We start from the raw sequence: 15,591 nt of genomic DNA, 5'->3' as shown, positions 1-15,591 counted from the left end.
GTTTTCCAACAGTCTTGAAGGAGTTCCCAGAGGTGTTTAGCACTTGTTGGCCCCTTTGCCTTCACTCTGCGGTCCAGCTCACCCCAAACCATCTCGATTGGGTTCAGGTCCGGTGACTGTGGAGGCCAGGTCATCTGCCACAGCACTCCATCACTCTCCTTCTTGGTCAAATAGCCCTTACACAGCCTGGAGGTGTGTTTGGGGTCATTGTCCTGTTGAAAAATAAATGATCGTCCAACTAAACGCAAACTGGATGGGATGGCATGTCGCTGCAGGATGCTGTGGTAGCCATGCTGGTTCAGTGTGCCTTCAATTTTGAATAAATCCCCAACAGTGTCACCAGCAAAACACCCCCACACCATCACACCTCCTCCTCCATGCTTCACAGTGGGAACCAGGCATGTGGAATCCATCCGTTCACCTTTTCTGCGTCTCACAAAGACACGGCGGTTGGAACCAAAGATCTCAAATTTGGACTCATCAGACCAAAGCACAGATTTCCACTGGTCTAATGTCCATTCCTTGTGTTTCTTGGCCCAAACAAATCTCTTCTGCTTGTTGCCTCTCCTTAGCAGTGGTTTCCTAGCAGCTATTTGACCATGAAGGCCTGATTGGCGCAGTCTCCTCTTAACAGTTGTTCTAGAGATGGGTCTGCTGCTAGAACTCTGTGTGGCATTCATCTGGTCTCTGATCTGAGCTGCTGTTAACTTGCCATTTCTGAGGCTGGTGACTCGGATGAACTTATCCTCAGAAGCAGAGGTGACTCTTGGTCTTCCTTTCCTGGGTCGGTCCTCATGTGTGCCAGTTTGGTTGTAGCGCTTGATGGTTTTTGCGACTCCACTTGGGGACACATTTAAAGTTTTTGCAATTTTCCGGACTGACTGACCTTCATTTCTTAAAGTAATGATGGCCACTCGTTTTTCTTTAGTTAGCTGATTGGTTCTTGCCATAATATGAATTTTAACAGTTGTCCAATAGGGCTGTCGGCTGTGTATTAACCTGACTTCTGCACAACACAACTGATGGTCCCAACCCCATTGATAAAGCAAGAAATTCCACTAATTAACCCTGATAAGGCACACCTGTGAAGTGGAAACCATTTCAGGTGACTACCTCTTGAAGCTCATGGAGAGAATGCCAAGAGTGTGCAAAGCAGTAATCAGAGCAAAGGGTGGCTATTTTGAAGAAACTAGAATATAAAACATGTTTTCAGTTATTTCACCTTTTTTTGTTAAGTACATAACTCCACATGTGTTCATTCATAGTTTTGATGCCTTCAGTGAGAATCTACAATGTAAATAGTCATGAAAATAAAGAAAATGCATTGAATGAGAAGGTGTGTCCAAACTTTTGGCCTGTACTGTATGTATATGTATATGTACATACCCCCACCTATACAAGGGTGCCTCCCTCCTTTCCTCCCCCCTTTTGCTGTTAAGCTGTTAATGCATTCGTTTTTCAGCCTAAACTTGGATACTATTCGTATGTATAATATGCTGACATATTTCTGTGTCACTTAATATGTGTAAGGACTCAAGTAATGAGGTTGTAATCGTCAGAGGATTTTTTTTTTACCTCTTTCTGTCACGTATGTTTTCTGTTTTATCGTATTGAACTGAATGTAACATGGCCGCCCTTTTGCTGTTGTACTCCACGGGAGAGAAGCTCAAGTTATATGGTTGCAATTGACGGGAGATTTTGTTTTTACCTCTTGCTGTCAGAGTTGTCAAGAAAAATATACATATATATCAATGTTTCTAACGTGATGTTATGTGTGAGCTGACTTTTCAAGACCAACAAACAGCAAAACTGGTTGTTTTTTTAGTGAGTCATCCGTGTGTTTCCAGCAGAGATGGTGCTACAGGAAGTGGTTGTTTTTTACTGAGACATTGCTGCATTTCCTGCAGACACAGTGCCACAAAAAGTGGTTGTTTTTTACCAAGACGTCGCCTCTGCTGACATAGTGCCATGTAAAGCGGGTATTTTAATCCAACACATGATCTCTTCCTACCCATAACCAAGTGTTTTTTGTTCCTGAACTCAACCACGTGATACACAGCGTGGCTGAAACATAAAGAAATGCAAAGTTTAAACATACATTATAACGTACAAATGTAACACATCAGTGACTTGCAGTTGCCCGTACACACCACCCTGTTGTGGTGAATACTCAGTAGATCAACAAATGTGTATTATTCTGCGGCTGAAAATAGGTCCCAGCAAATACATTATTTGCACATCTGTTTTGGTAAATTACTGAGCCTTTAAAAATTAATAAGACCATATAGTTGTGATCTGGTTTTAAAGATGCATCTTCAGTAGGAATTATTTGGTTGGGAGGTGAGTGCTACAGACAGGAGGCCATAAAATATTAAGAGACAGAATAACAAATAACGTTTGTTTTGGTCTTTTCATGGGACTTGTTATCAGGACTAAAATATGGAATATTATAAGCCCTGTTCTTTAAAATCAGTCTCCAAACGGCACTATGAGCTCAGTCATGTTTAGTTAAGTCAGTGAGGGTGTATTTAAGCACACCTGCTATTACAGGGTGGTACATGATCATACACACCCCTATAATTTAGCTATTCAAGCCAAAAATCGTGTTTTTTTTTTAAGAAAATGGAGTCCAGAACAACACAAAATATGGCCTAAAAAACACCTCCCTAACACAGTCTAAACAAAAACAACACATGGAATATAAAATTCAGCAAACAGCATAATTCAATATGCACTCTCTTGCTTGTGTTGATTGATGGCGTAATGTTTAATTCTGCATGGTACAACATTGAGGAAACAAACACATATCTAATTCGAAGTACCCAGCCCTAGCTACCAGAGCAGTTTGTTATTTATTTAATGTTTATTTACACATGCTGGGTTGGCTGATCATACGAGCTCTTTCCCATCAGCACACTGCTCCTCACTCTCCATCACAAACACTCAAGTTTATGATTCAGTAGGACCGGGGCCATCTATGGACGAGTGGATAGTTTTGCCACACAGTTTATTTTATTTATTTATTTGCACAGTAATAAAAAAAACAAACAAAATACATGCAATAGAAAAGACAGTAACTTCACTGCAGGAGAGGAAGGGAGCCCGAAAGGCTTGTTTAGAGTTCTCCCCTGTTTAAACAAATAAAAAACTGACATTACTGCTCATTAAAAATGAAACAAAACAACAATGTAAACAACAATAAAACAAAGAAAACAAAAAATCTGCATACACAACATACAAGAAAAGACAAACAGTGGTAAAAGAAATGAAAGAAAGTAAAAATAAGACAGCGATAAATGAAGATGCCATAATGACGTTTTTTTAAACTGTCTGTTGAATGGTTATTGGCTCTGATGTCATCCCGTGACAGATACTGTCCACTTTCTCTCCTCTCCAAAGTAGCCATAAACGGGCTGAATTGGAGGTTTCTGACCCATCTCGACACGTCCCTCCTGCCGAGAAAAGACATCATAATTACCAGAGGCTGTGAACTTGACACTCGCCCCCTTTTGAATGGGGGAAATGATGGAAGTGAGGATGGATGTGGATGTCTCCTGTGGACATAATCACACCATCTTCAGAACCTACAAATTATTTTGAGAACACACAACAGGGAGCATCTGCTAAGGCACAGACAGCTCTGCTGAAGTCGCGAGCATGAATCCATTTTGACATTAGGTGGACGATCCACATTACTGAGGATTTTTAGCTGTTTACGCTGATGAATGAGATAAAGGAGGATGCTTCTAGGTAATTTGTGACATTAGTAAAATTTAATAAGACCGTTTAGTTTGGGTAAAGTAAAATCAGCAAATCCTCTAACACACATTAGAAAATACTTGTAGCACATAGACCTGCCTCCTAATAGTCGACCAAACGTTAGTCGACCCTTAATTGTCATTAGCCGGCAAGATTTTGTTGGTCGCTTAGTCGCAGAAAAACTAAACTAATTTGAAAAGACAGACACAGGAAGCGGCCACGCTCAGCAGTCAGACAGGAGTCATGTTACAAACCAACCACAGCCGACAGATATCTTTCCCTTCTTCTGTAAATATTCAGTCTGATAAATACGGAAAAGTTGATCATGTTAGCGCAGGGCTACCCAGAGCTTTACATCTGTCCCACAGACGATAGACATACACATTTATAAACAGCACCTGCAAGAAGATCAGCTCTGCACTCAGAATTTCAGGTAAATAGGCTATACGAAGGTACGAAGGTTGCTTAGAGGCCTCAGACGCAACCTGCCGCCGCACTCTTGAAAGCTGGCACAAAAAAGGCACAAGCATAGCACCCAACACCCGACCTCGCGTTTTCCAGACAGTTAAAGACGCAGCATGTGTACAGCCCCTGATTTCCAGGGCTGGTACCTGTGGTTATCCCACAGGCTAGTTAATAACATGTCGGGCAGGAAATCCAAAGTGTGGGATCATTTTGAGAAGGTGAAGGACGAACCCAAGGTGATATGTAAACTCATCTTCATTGGTCGACTACAAACATGATGTATCATCTGAAACATGTCAGTAGCTACATGCCCATTAGCCACTTAGCACAATCATTACTGCTTTGCCGACAGCGTCACTAACAGGCGGCTCGCTCAGTGTGTGACGTGCACTTGTAGATAAAATATAGGCCTAGATTAATGAAGGGTCATTAGTACGCTTTTGTATTTCTCGGCCCAAAGCCAAGGGGCAGCCCATGAAAAGGTCTATGATTGACCCTTAAATGGGATCAAGTGCAAAAAATTACTTACTGACTTAAATCACCGACAATACAAGTTCTATGTATTAACATGATAAATAAATGTAATTTTATAATTAAAACACATTTCAGTGTGCCTTCTGCTGCTCCCCTAAACAGTCTTTAAATAGCAAATTGCATATATTGGGTTTGACTGGAAGTGAGTGTGTTGACAGCCATATACTCTTTACACTATTTCAGTTCTGCACACCATTATGTTATTAAAGTAACCCCGAGATTGAATGAATAAATAAAGAAACATAATTATTTGTTCACTTCTTATGATTTAATACCTCAATGTTTGATTTTAATTTTCTCTTATCATTTATTTGGAGGGCATTCTTTCAGCCCAGGACAAACATGTGACTACCTCTGCTTTCAAAATAAGAAAACAAGGTCTTAACAGTAGGTATAAGTACAAGCAGATACAAAATATCATATCTGTAGAAATTTGATTAATTGGATTATATTATTCGCAGGAAGTATAAAAATGTGTAAGGACCCCCCCCCCCCAGTTGGGTGTGGATGAGAGGCCTCCTGTCTGTATTTCTGAACAGCTGGCCTGATCTGACTATATAAAAACTAACATCAGAGCACGTAGTGTCAGAGTAGTTTCGTTCACCCCATGCGTGAGCGGCAAGTTCACTATGCACAATAAGCTCTCTTAAGCCCAGTTCAGACCAAAGATTCGTGACGAGGCGAAGCGGTTTCAGAAGGTTGCAGAAAAAAGTTGCAGTGGTGTGAACTGGCCATCTGAGCTTGACCCAAGCCGGCTGATGGTGTCACCTGCAACTCAACTGGTCAAATCGCCAGCAGCTGGTTAAAGAACGTAAACCACTTCACCTGTTTCTACAGCCAAGCAACTTGTAGTGAAGTCAATCATTCAAATTTGCCTGGATGGTTGATAACACATTTTTTCGTGGTGTGACAAAGTCAGAATGCATATTTATATTTTCTTTACCCAGACATTTTTTATTTGTCCTAATTTGTAATTTAGGAATATGCTGTTCAGTTTTATTAATGAGATGACCAATGTCTATGGTTTTGTCGAGTGTTTTTTCCCCACTTTCTCAGACAATGATTCACTTATTCTTACGCAACTTCAATCTGCTCTCATCCTGATCACAGGCCAGATTTGAGTCTTTCTAATCGCTAACTGCCATTTTAGTCGAGAAGCAAATTACTCCACTTTAGTCCATAGCATTGCTTCACAGACATCCCTTCATCAATCGTAATTCATAATATCAGAATTAAACATCTGCTTGGTCCTCCCATCCAAGCTGTTTTCAGTGTTTCTGATGTTGCGCTTCACGTATCTCGTATCTAATGTTCAGTATACAGCTGAGACACACCTTACCAGCTGTGTGGGTGCTTTTTCTCTGAATACACTTTTTTTTGCTGTGATCCATATGTGTTGACATAAAATTGGATCATGTTAACACATTTTCTTCCAATTACTCTTGTAATTCAAAGTAACGTCAATTAATTTACGTCATAAACAGCATACACGGCAGATGTTAGATTTCTTGAGTGGCCTCTGAAATAATACTCCGTTTTCTCACATATGAATAAAAAATAAAGTTATGCTTTTTCTCGCTGGGGAATTAAAACAATGCACATAAATACGCGCACATTTGAGCCTCATTTTCTATAAGGCACATCCAAGGGTCTAGGGCAAAATCTGACTGCTCACTTTAAAATTGCCGTGGACACAATAGCAATTTCAGGGTTGTTCAAGTTGAGACGGTGCAAGAGATCTCTCAGGCTTGTCGACCTTTATCTCAGCAAACATCAGAATCCCTATACAAAAAAGCAGAAAATGAGCTATTGATTTTCCGTTTTTCTTTTCCCCCCTCACTTTCTTATTCCCCTCTGGTATTGTCATTCTATAGTCTAAATGAAGGTCAGCATTGGTTTCCTTGTCACTGCCACAGAGATGCACAATAGAAATATAGCAATCCGTGTTTTTGAAAGAAAAAGGTCTTGTAAGATGGGAAGAGGATGCTTTTGTCTTCAGAGATTAATTTCCACAATGCAACCCTTTTCTTTAAAACAACACAGTTTTCAGTACGTGCTAGATATTTGCACACAGTGTACGAGTATATGAACGCCTGCACACACATACACTGAATAAGAAAATAACTTGCTGGATATAAAGGAAACACACCACTCAGTAACAGAATCTAAATTTAATTGGTGACATTTAAAGCAGTATTTTAATGTGAGCAACAATCTTAGGAGGCTTTCACCTCAGGGCACAAATCTTAGTATGCTTGACTTCAAAGTCCAGTTGATTTAATTAGTGTGAACAATGTGTGCTATACCTGGGCACGGTATGTCAATGATTGCCCAGAGCGAAGTGAAAAGGTGTTCTCGAGTTCGGTTTATGTGTACTTGGGTACGGTTTGCATCAGGTTTGAAAACTAAAGCCCAGTTTCCACCAAACACTTTCGGTATGGTACCTTTGAAACCTTTAAGTAACCTTTTAGACATGGTGCCCAGACCCTAGCGTTTCCACCACAAACAGTTCTCAGAATATATATATATAAAAACCAATGGAATGCTCAAAGTTGTGACAGTGAAATTTAAGGTGTGTTGATGGATTCATGTCATCAACTCATGTTTTGAGTAATGTCGCAAGTTAACATTCCACCTTATATATTGCCGGCAGTCGGCCCAGTGAATTAAGTTATTTTTTTCTCCGACTCCAGCTGCTGTGAGAGGCAGCAAAACATCCTTTCATTTTATAGTCACAGTCTACTAATAAAACTCTCCACAGTATGAACAGTGGTTACATGAGCTTCAAAACCAGCCACAACTCAGCCCTGAGCAGAGTGACCGTCCACTATTGACCAATCAACAGACTGCAGTGTTCACAGCTCCACCTTTTAGTACCAGATCTGTGTGCTAGGTACCCCAACAGAGGGGGGACCAAAAATGGGGACGGTACGGAACGGTTCCATTGGTACCATCCACAACTTTTCAAGGTGGAAATGGAAAAAAAGCATACCAAACTGAAATGTACTGTACTGGTGGTGGAAACAAGGCTTAACTCTTCCAAAACATGGAAGCGGATTGCTATTTAATCAAGCGGCAACCTACAGGGCTCAAAAATAAAGCCAGCACTGACGTGCCAAAAACTGCAGTTCCTTGAATGGCCACTTGAGGCTGGCTCCAGATGCCAGTCAATCCCCATAGACCCCATGTTAAAATGCCTTGCTTTACAGCAGAAATAAACATGTTTACAGCCCCGTACAAAAAACATTTTGTCTCTCAAGCTAATGTCCTCCTTCATGACAACTGTACATTTAAATTTCATTAAGGCTTGAAGTTATGCATATTTAAGGTCAGGGCTGCTTTGAGTGACAGGCTGTCTGCAAGGCACTGCTGCAGTATATGAGTCAGTTCTACCCTCTGGTCCAAATGTGGTGACTTTTGGCTCCCAAAAAAAACCCAAGATGGCTAAAGTCTAAATGCCAAAATCAGGGCGTCAGAACAGGAGTCAACAAACCAATAGGTGACGTCATGGTAGCCACGTCCATTATTTCATAGTCTTTGTATTTTACATAAGTAGCAGTCTGCGAGGAGAATTGCAAAGGCAATTTTCAACGCCGCCTATCTCTTCCAGACTCTACATATGTGCACAGAATGTGCCAATCTCATGCTCTGAGCTGTACAGCCATGGGTGATGAAGTAGAAAGGTGGGTGGAAGGGTTGTTCTTGACATTGTCTATAAAATGTAAACAATAGTAGTCACAAGGGGAAGGTTGACACTATTGTATAGCCTTGGGATCTTGAGACTGTCGCACTTTTCTGCCTCTAGCAATGAATGGGAGATTGATTTTAACATATACCATTTCTGTGTGAAGTTCTTAATCTCAAAAAGCTTAACACTATCAGTTTCAAATCATCAAAAACTGATCTGAAATATTACAAATAAGGAGATAAACACTTCTGTCCTCTCTCGAGCTCTGTGAGGAATCTAAATGTTCTCTGATATAGACTGAACTGTCCCAGCAAATAAGTATCACAGCTGGAATTCAATGCCTTTCCCCTTAGGATGAGCCTAAATAATCTTTCATGAGCTATCGTAGCTACTCCCCAGTAAAACGTACTGTGAGATCAAATGTTTGTTACCTGTCTTTGTGTTTTGTCCCGATGTGTCTGTAATCCTCTAAGCTCTCCTGCTATCTAAATCAAGCTGAGAGAAAAGAACAAAATTTGATGTTTTCTTTTACGCCTTCACACCCACGGTGCGACCCAATCAACAACATTGTGTTTCATTTGACCCGAGATTGTTTTCTTGTCGTCTAATAGGTGGTGGCAAAGATTCCTGTCATGATGTTGGGTACACCAGCGGGATCAAATGCTTTCTTAAATCTGCAGTGACATCAGTGTGTTTGACTTGGCGTGCCGCTCTCATCTCAATTCATCACCTCCCCAAGGTGAGCACGCTATCTTGCCAAATCCAACTCAGTGTACAGTGCAGAAGCCTTTTTTGCATATTCTTCACACTTGTTTATGGTTTACTGAGCAGGTCACTTCCCCTGCTTGCTTGAACAGCTGCTTCAGTGATGACCCCCCCTCTTCCTAACAGGGGTTGGAAGACTACTCGTGTGCTGCTCCCTGTCAAGTTCTCCTTTGCTTGTGAGGCCTGCTGGTGACCTCATGCACAGCCTTTACTGGGGCCATATGAATAATTTATCCTTTGAATTTAGCCCAACCCTGACATTTCGATGTTTGATGCCCACAGGCTTTGGCTTTAACAATATAGATAGTGCTCCTTTCCTCTGTGCATCATCAGATAAAGTCTGAAAGCACAGCTAGTGCACTCGCTATCAAAACCATGGATTTCAGGGATGCTGTATGTTTCACACACTGAATTCCTCTATTCTATTTACTCTTACTGCAGTATCTATACCCAGACAATTGGATTTAATATAGGTTGCAGACGTTTGAGTTGAAAACATTGTGTTCTGTCAATAGGAAGATAAGATAAGATGGAAATTTAATCATCGCCATGGGAACACACTTATAGAAGAACATCAACAGGATACATTCTGGGAAGAATATTAATAAAAACAGAGCAAAAGAAAGCCGTGTAAAGACAAATGATACAAATTAAACAGTTTTAGCTTTGAGGCAGGATAAACTGAGCAACATTGTCTCCTAGAAAGTATATTTCTATACAACTAATATGAAGAAGTAAGTACCCTTTTTAGGGGAACGTAATGTCGAGCGAGTTAAGTTTTCTATCAGCATTACAAGGAAATGTTGCTTATTGAAGGAATACTTTACCCGCAAAATAACCATTTGTATATAAATTACTCACTGCATGTTACCTTAAATTCATATAGAAACTTTGTGTTTCTTGCGTGCCTCCATGGTGAACGAAGAATCCAAAAAGAGCAGTCTTCGTGAATTCAAGTAATCTAATATATCGAAACATCCGTTTACAAACCCTAACACAACGCGTGCAGTATAAACCAAGTCTAATTTTCCCAGTTGAATGCTTAGTGCTTTCTAAACACATGCAATTTCTCTAAATTGTCAGGATTTAAAATGGGTCAGTACAAGCAGCATGCCTGGCGACATTCGGCGCCAACTGCCGCTACTCATGGACTGCAGTGTTTTATATTGTAATCGTAAGTGCTAATATCGTAGGCAACTGGACTTGCTTGTGTTTCTTGAAGACGTTTCGCCTCTCATCCAAGAAGCTTCTTCACTTCTAAATGACTGGTACAAAGGCGAGGCGAAACATCTTCAAGAAACGCAAGCAAGTCCAGTTGCCTACGATATTAGCACTAAGGATTACCATGACCTGGATGACTGAGAATCTTCACCGACAAGTTTATATTGCAATGTTTTAGTGAAAATGCACGTGTTTGGCAGGTTGTGGGCATACAACAAGATAAACTAGACCCTGCTTAGTGCCTCCTAAATATATTTTCCCTTGAAACCTTCATGAGGGGGTCTGGCTTTGAAGAGAGCATAGCTAAGTTTCGTTTTCAGTTTAGTTTTAAATTGTAAGGTTTTAGTGAAAATGCACAAGTTGTGTGAGACTTTGTAAACACAGGTTTTGAAATAGTTTTGCTGTAGTCAAATGCAGAACCTCATTACATCAATTCATGAAGAATGATCGCCTTTTGGATTCTCCATTCACTGTGGAGGCATGTGAGAAAGTTTTCAAAATGGATTCACATTAACACGCCGTGATTAATTGATATACAAATGGTCATTTCGTGGGTGAAGTATTCCTTTAAAGTACCTGGCAAGTCGCAAAAATGTTGATACTGAACTTATCAGCAAAATGTTCTCTGACAACATATTTCATTGTTTTCAAACCATAATGGGCAATCTCTCAATACACTATTCACTTGACTAATGACTTCAGCATGAATTTTTATTATTACATTTTTACCACAGAATTAAATTGTATGTGTGGGGTAGCTGTTGATGGGGGATAGCTAACTCTCCGTTTGTTTTTTCTTTCCTCCTACCTGTGACTCCTTGTGTATTAGTCTGTGTCCCCACTCTAAATTCTGAGGTTTTTGTGGGTCCGTGAACGCAGCGCAGGCGGGCTACTTCTATTTTATCCCTAAGCAGCAGTTTGTGGAGTTTTGAGTCGCGGGCTGATTACTGATTAGTTAATCCGATCAGATCGATGGATGAGAGGAGCAGTTGTTTGTGAGTGAAAGCAAACTTTTAAACCCAGCACAATGAAAGGTTAAGTTTCACTTTAACTGCGACTGCTGTTCTGCTCCATCTGTGACCAGGGTATGCTCAGCGCTGCTAGTGAGTGGAGCAATGATATGTATATATATATATATATATATATACAATCCTAAAGTGCTTCTAATCAGTGATTTAGCTTCAGAAACAGAAAATCAAAACGTGGAGGCAGATGTTTTAATCATGCCAGTAAATACCGTAAAACCTTTAATTCCTTTCACACATAACTGTTGCTCTGCAAAGATGGGAAATAAAATCAGCAATGTTGTGTTACTTCTTTCATGGCACACGAATGGCACACAAACACAACACCACGTTATCCTGTTACAAAAATATGCACAACTTGAATTAATCTTTATGAAAAACACTTTTGCTTCTTTTGATTGGTGGACCTTACGGACTAAAGGAATATGTATAACTTTCTGGGTAATCGCGGATTGGACACAATGAAAGGGAGTCACCACTTGTTTCTTCGTCATGCCGGTAAATCTGACTGAATTATGGTCCTCCCTGGTGCTCATGGCTTAAGTAAGCTAACGATGTGTAGCATCTCCATATTGACATAAGTTTAAATATTCATATTTGTATGTGCGATCAAAACAGCTAACTAACGTGAGCTCAAGTGGGTAATTAACAATCTGGTTTTATACATCCAAAGAACTTCTAAAAAAATAACTGCTTGGCTACAAGGCCAGGCATCTAATTGAGACAGGCCTTTATTTGTCAAAATGTGTAGCCACACCAGGCTAGTAAAAGGGACTATTGGTTAACTGGGACAAGGCTTTTAACTGAGGTTTTACTGTGAAAGTGTAGGAAACAACGCATTTAACCAAAATCATGATCTTTTAACTAAATTTCTTTTGTAGCCTAAAACTAACCACAGACATGAGTCTGGACATAAACCCAGGGGTCTGGCGTCGCAGTCCTGCATTTCTAACGTTCGCCATCCACCCCAACTCATGTCATGTTTTATTGACTGTAAGAAACATGTCTGAACATAATCTTGGTGGCAGTTTTGTTGTCACTACGATATAACTATGAAAACAAAATAGCAATATACAAATTAATTTCTAGGAGACAGGGTTGACTGAAACGTATGGATTGCATGAATCAGTGTGCTATGGTATATAAAATATAACAATAAGAGTGAAGTAGCAGCAGCAGTTGCACTAGAACTACAAGAGGGAGGAAAGTGTTTTAAATTCACAGCCTTTTTCCCTATGTTTTTTAAGATTTGACCCCAAACTCCTAAATGCACAGACACTAACCACAATACCCTGGGCTCTGCTGCTGGAATAAACATGAAGGCCAGTGTATTGCACACACCTTCTTTAAAGGAGCAGTCTGGGCTGCCTGCTCTCGCATTGTCTCTCTTTTGTCAGATTGGCCCGATTTGTTGATGTACACGCACGGGTACTTGTAGGTCTGCACCATCTCCACCTCTTCACCCCGAGTGATGACAGGTGTCAGTAGCTTCTCGCTCTGTCGGAAATCCACCACCAGCCCCTTGATCTCGCTGACATTTAGCTGCAGATGGTTCTCCTTACTCCACCAGACACCCACTATAACGAAATCATCAAAGAACTGCTGGAGGGCGCATGATCCACAACTGAACCTGAAGTCAAGAGTGCAGCGTGTGAATCATGGGGGAAAGTGACCCTTGTGTATTTAAGTGGGTAGTGTTTGTTTCTTTTATGATGCATGTGGCTAAATGCATTTAAACACAGCCAATTACAGAGGCAATGATATTTTGAGCACACTTTAGGTCATTATACTGCACTGCACATACAAACAGTGAATACGCCTCTTGACTGCAGGCCTGAATTCACCATTATTCTTTCTTATTTTCAAGCCCTGTGCTGTAGTTTTTATTAATCCTTTAAAATAATATCAGTATTGAAATCATGGATCATCACTAATCAAAGAACATCTGCGAGTGTGTACTTTCTGGCTTCTTCTACTGTTTAATTTTTAATACTTTCCAAAACACGTTCACTTCTTCCTGTCACCATCTGTACATTTGTTCAGCGTTTCACTTTAAATGTGCATGGAAACATGCTACTCAGACACTACTGAATTCAAACAAAACCAGGGTGAAAGAAAAATTCTCAACCTTCACAGTAAATTCTTTTCAGTATTCAGTACAGCTTGCTAAAACCTTGGATGGGATTTATCAATGAACAATTCACATTACATACCCACCTATTCAGCCCCTCATACAAAGATATATTTGATTGACTGAATGCCATCTCTCAAACTAGCAACCACTCGGCTGATACAATAAAGAAATGTTTGCTCTCAAAGCATCTCACTCTCATCAACATCAGGTAGCTCATGACAGGCTCACGTAGATTCTTTTCTTCGTTGTTCCTCTTATCTAATAAAACTCCCCCTCAGTTTACTTTCTGAAAAGACTTTGAGGGACGTTTTCTAAAATGTTGTACTCTGGCATTTTCGCAGATCTGACTTTTTTTCTCCCCAAGGACATCTCCTCCCGCTGCCAAGACCTGTCAGGCAGGAGCATCTCAGAGTAAAGGGGTGAGAGGACACCAATTAGAAAGCCATCCGCGGCCAAGAGAGCCAGCGGCACAGCTTGCCACAGGAAGTGGGATGTCTGACTTCCTGCATGGGGTCACAGCTGTTTGCGGGGAGGTTACCGCTACCAGCCAATACGCAGTACCGTTTAGCGTCTGACGAGGCAGGCCTCATTTGAATAGCAAAGAACCATCTCAATGTCACCAATAAATTTACATGATTTCTTCCCTGCTACAGCTGGGATCAGAGTGGGGACTTTGCTGGAATTAGGGGAGCGTGACAATGTCAAAAGAGCAGGACCAGCTCGTTTCAAGTTGGCTAGTTTTGAAGTAAAGATTATTACTTCGTTTAGGTACAGTTAGGCAGAATTTGTACATATTAAAAACCCTCTAATCACCAATGTGTAGACATAAAAATACCATATACCTGCATGCACTGTATCTCTCAACTGAGAAATATACTACATATTTTCCTCTGAAAAATTGCTTAAACAATTGCTCTTGGATTTATTTTAAAGTATGACTGTATAGAGAGACAGGAAACACACAGAGAGGGAGGAGAGCCAGTAACATTGCAGTTACATGATATGCATCCTTTTGGTACATTTGCAAATCATATGCGTCATAGGTTTTTCTTGCAGTGTCTGGATAAAGGAAGTCATGGGGCCGTGTTACTGTAAAATATGTGTAGTTGTATTTGAAATTAAAAGAGCAGACTGTTTAGTGACATCTAGTGGTGAGGACTGCAGATTGCAACCAGCTGTAACTTCTCCCATGTGCCAAGCATGAACTCCAAGTAGGGATTCCTTCATTGTTTAGGAGGTTTTTAACGGGAGCTGAATAATCCTCAGTAGGGGTGGGTGATATGGTCCTAAAATAATATCACAATATTTCAGGGTGTTTTTGCGATAACGTTATTCTTTTATTCTTTTACGATATTATTTCTCAAGCTGCGAGCGTCACGTAGGTTTACATTACCAAAGGTTTATGACATATCACCTGATGACGCCGACTCCCATGTGAACATGGCGAGAGAGAAGAGATGGTGTGCTGCCTCCGGGGGAGCCGCTGAATGAGTTCCCTCTGAGCTGTAATTCGAGTTTGAGAAGTCAGGGGCTGTTAAGAAAACATTCAGGACACCACAAATTATTCAACATTACTGAAGCTTCTCTTTTTCGACCACCGCGGAGTCTGTAATAATTTTGCCCTCAGCCTTGCTTGTTGTTGCCGTTGGTAACAGTATGACGTCAATATGCTGACAAGTAGAAATATTGCGAGTATCAGGATATGAATTTTTCATATTATTTTAAAAATGATATCAGTATTATTGGGAATGAGATGATATGGCACACCCATAATCCACAGAGGTCTCCTCCTCCTCAAAGCAAACAGACCCCGGTAATTCAAACCGGTAAAAATACAGAACAAAGCACATCAAAATTTGTTTTTTCCGACGCTAGGCAAAATGCAAAAAACTCGAATGGCCTATCTTGGCCAGTATTTGGTTGTCTGTTCTGGGCTACTGTAGAAACACGATGGTGCAATAAAGCTATCTCCATAAACAAGGATTCACTCCCTGTGTAGA

The 15,591-nt window shown here is 40.6% G+C and overlaps 1 long non-coding RNA gene across 2 annotated transcripts in view; it reads right to left on the bottom strand.

Annotated features, from left to right (window-relative positions):
* Window positions 1–2,789: 2,789 nt before the first annotated feature.
* LOC117261430 (uncharacterized) overlaps window positions 2,790–15,591 on the bottom strand; it is an 89,133-nt gene continuing 76,331 nt past the window's right edge. For both annotated transcript variants that reach the window (XR_004502033.2, XR_004502032.2), the window contains one exon: window positions 2,790–3,452. This is a non-coding gene — a long non-coding RNA (uncharacterized LOC117261430). The remainder of the gene's footprint in view (window positions 3,453–15,591) is intronic.

This window comes from Epinephelus lanceolatus, chromosome 7, assembly GCF_041903045.1.
Source record: "Epinephelus lanceolatus isolate andai-2023 chromosome 7, ASM4190304v1, whole genome shotgun sequence".
NCBI lineage: Eukaryota > Metazoa > Chordata > Actinopteri > Perciformes > Serranidae > Epinephelus > Epinephelus lanceolatus.
The sequence above is the reverse complement of the archived record's forward strand: the minus strand, read 5'-3'. Positions and strand labels throughout refer to the sequence as shown.